The sequence below is a fragment of the Medicago sativa genome, chromosome 1 (genome assembly GCF_051527215.1).
Source record: "Medicago sativa cultivar Bolivia chromosome 1, Bolivia_mono, whole genome shotgun sequence".
NCBI classification, from domain to species: Eukaryota; Viridiplantae; Streptophyta; class Magnoliopsida; order Fabales; family Fabaceae; genus Medicago; species Medicago sativa.
The window spans coordinates 57,219,476-57,223,403 of NC_140749.1; the positions used below are offsets into that span (position 1 = coordinate 57,219,476).

Sequence of the window (3,928 nt, forward strand, 5' to 3'; positions counted from 1 at the left end):
TCAAAAATATTTGATTATTACAAACCAAAATATAGAAGAATCTCCTTCTTATCTACTATGTACTTTTTTCCTTGTACTACTACACATGGGAGACAGCTTTTTCTATGTCCAAATCACAATCCAAAACAGCTTTTTCACTCTAAGGTACCCATGAAAACTGACTTTCTGTCAACACTGTTTTGTCCATTGGATAAACCAGTGTCTCATGTACTTACTCAATTCAAATCAAAATAATTTTGGTTCCCACTTAGATTTTGGCCAATTTTTCCCTCTTTGCTTTTGGCCAAATTTTGAAATGCTTAATGTAGGGTTTAGGTGGCAATATTTTGTAACTAATAACATAGTTAAATAGGTCACTAAATAAATAAGTCACTTAAATAACAACCACAATAATATAAAATTACATCTTAATGTAGGATCTAGGTTTCGTTGCGCGCACGGTCGTGCTTAAATACAGCACGGTCGTGCACTAACTGACTGAAATATAATACTACATATGAGAACGGTCGTGCACAATTATGACACGGGCGTGTTACCAAACACTGGTAACAATCTTCTTTTCAATTAAAATATACACACGACCGTGCACGATTATTGCACGACCGTGCATGAGATAATTAACTTATAAACCTAAATGGAAAACTAGCCTAAATACAAATACCATAGTAAATTTGACCTGCAGATTAAACACGACCGTGCGTAACATCGACACGATCGTGCATCACTTCACTGGTTATTAGACACGAGCGTACTTCACAACGACACGACCGTGCTCAACATCATTGTTAGCAATATAGCTGCTTGTTGTTCTTCATTCTCAGTGCAGATGATCTTCAGTTTGTGATGAATGCTAGAGAACCCAGAACCAACACCAGTACAACAATTAAACATTTGATCTTACACATTGAATAATTTGCCTTTCTCAAATCTTCCTTCAATATAGACAACTCATAACAATGGTTTTTTTTCACAACAACAATATCATCCATTAATCTCTTGTGAACATGTAGTGATTCATTCCTAACTTCTCTTTTAATTTCCAACAGTTGTTGGTTACATTCTTCAAACTGTTTTTGGAGGAATAATAATTCAATCTCAGATTGAATCTTCACATGCTGAATATCTTCCTCAATTAAATTTTTCATATCCACCAATTTAGCATCCAATTCTTTATTCAAAGCATCAAACTTCATAGCTTGATCAACTAGTACACACTCCAATTCATGTTCTAAGGTAGAATTTTTAGAACCAAAATCCGTCAACTTACTTTCCAGGACTTGGGTTGAATCCTTTTCACATCCAATTGGTTCACACCACTTGAAAAATTCACACCTTTGTTTGCTTTTGTTTTTTTTGTTGCTGTTCTTGCAAACGTAAAACAGCCGGTTTGGATTTTCATTAGTCATTGAAACCTTTATCGCTGCTATTTTGTTACAATGGCATACCTTGTTGGCATATTTAATCCAGCTCTGACTTTCTCCCATGTTGCTTGCCGAGCCCTTTGAGACATTCATGGTTGCACTGTTACAATCAAATAATTTTCATGTTCAGTCAATCAATAAACCTAAAAAGCAAACAATCAATTATAATAACATTTACATTTCATCAACTTCCAACACAAAGTGGCAGAATTTCTGCAACTTCTTCAACTACCTTTAAACTACAATTTAACAATATTATAGAACCACATATCAAATAAAAGTGAAATTCAACAACACAACAACTTATCTTACATATCCGAAATTGAAGCAACAAATTACCAAATCAAACTGGAAATCTAATTCAAAAGTAAATCCAGAAGGAATTGAATAACAAGAGGATAGGAAAAAGTTATTACAATGGAAAACTTACAAGAAATTGAATGAATAACAAGAGGATAGGAATTGAATGATGAGAAGAATATAGGAAAAAGTTGCTCTTGCTCACTTCAAGAAATTGAGAACAAATTTGGAATTTGGTTTAAGTGTTCTTATGGATCTTAGTAGCTCAAAGTAATAAATGCAACATATGAAAGTAATTGGATCCCCAATTATTATTTCAACCATATACCCTAACCCTAACCCCTCTCATGTGTTTGGATTCGAAAATTGCAAGGTAAATGAAACCAAAGGAAATAAAGGTAGATGGAAAAAGACTTGTATGATATGTTTGTTTATGAAGAGTGTTTGGTTATATATAAATAGGATAGATGTAAATTTATTTAATAGCTAAAATAATCATCATAATTAAAATAAAGCCTAACTAAACAAATTATCTTGCAACCCTAAACCTATCTTTTAAATGTGTTTCTCAGCCAAGCCAAATGTGTCAAGAGCAATTTTCAAAACACGAATCATAAATAAATACTTACTCTCTTGTTCTTTGCTCAGCTACTCAAATAGGTATGAGTAGCTAGACTTTACTATGACAGAATAGGTATGAGTAGCTAAACTTTACTATGACAGAATAGGTATGAGTCAATGCTGATCAACCATTCAAAGCACACCCTAGGGATCATCGACAACATCATCAGATCTTCAAAACTTTTGATTAACATCTAATAACGGAAAAGAAGTTAGTAAATACCCAAGCTAAAGAAGTGTGTTGTGTTATCAGATCTAATAAAAAAGCAATAAAAAATAATGTATGATGCAGTGATATTCAAATACCTCATACAATTAAATTAGTTGTTTTGTTGTGACTTGTGAGCATTTAGAAGAAAATGTAAAGAGTCAAAGGATCCCTATTGAATTCATCTAAACAAAGATGTCAAAATCAGTTACTAAAAAACTTGAACTCACAAATTCACTAGGCCCCAAGATCTAAGTGATAGCACTGTCTTGGGTTAGATTAAGAGGACTCGAACACAAGTTTTTTCGTGAAGAAAATTAAATAAATTATTCACATGTGCAAGAAAGCTCATGAAGTAATCTAGGAATCAAAATTAACCACGCCAGAATTCTTCACACTTTAGAGTTATTTCAAAGTAAATTTCATGTTTTTGTGCGACCAAACAAATACATACAGTTAAGGACCTGCATGGTTTCAAAAGCTTCAAATGATAAAAGGAATTGAGGTGTCTAACCTGCTAGGATAGTAGGATAATCAACACAAAAATCAAAATGATATACAATGAACTGTCTTGAGGCAAGCCTATAAGAGAAGTCAAGTTCAAAACATGTTTAAGCAGACCAATTTGACAAAATATCTGCTAAAACCAACCAATTTAGGGTTTTGAGGACTTGTATAAGCTTTATATAAGTTATGAGGTTAACTTCATTGGAACATAAGTCCATAAATAAAACACGAAAAACTATCTTGCTCCCTTGGTGGTATGTTATGACATGGAATTGAAACTGTTATTAGAGCTTCTGACATGTCCATAAGTTATAAACACAGTATGACAGAAAATTAAATTTTCGTTAACGTGTATAAGTGTCTCAAAGCATCGTTTTCCAGACTATTACTAGCATGTTTCTGGAACATTACACTGACTTGACATGTCTAATAAACGAATCTCACTTATAACTTACTATGATGAATTTTAAAAAGAAGATCAAATAAAATCCAACCCAAATAGAATAAAAATAATTGTGAAAATTCGAAAAATGATGAATTTGAAAATTAATATCAAATAAAGTCCATTCCTAATAGAACAAACAAAATTGTGGAAACTTGAAAAAAATGATGAATTTGAAAAGGAAGATAAAATAAAGTCAAACCTTAGTAAAAGGAACAAAATTGTGAAAATTATAAAAATTATGATTTTGAAAAGGAAGAACAAATAAACTCCAACCCTAGTAGAAAGACCACAAAACGAGTGATGAAACTCACAACTCCAACCCTAATGACAATATTCTTTGACCTAAACTACTACAAAGACCTCAAAACGGGTGATGAATCTTGTAGTCAAAGTAGTTGGATGAATGTTCAACGGCTAATCAAACTA

The 3,928-nt window shown here is 32.4% G+C and overlaps 1 long non-coding RNA gene across 1 annotated transcript; it reads right to left on the reverse strand.

The window, feature by feature from the left end:
- Positions 1-380: 380 nt before the first annotated feature.
- LOC146955675 (uncharacterized) lies at positions 381-2,570 on the reverse strand. Its single transcript, XR_015017502.1, has 2 exons — positions 2,351-2,570; positions 381-1,521 (listed from the first exon to the last, which is right to left on the reverse strand). It is a non-coding gene; the product is annotated as an uncharacterized LOC146955675 (long non-coding RNA).
- Between the last annotated feature and the right edge of the window lie 1,358 nt (positions 2,571-3,928).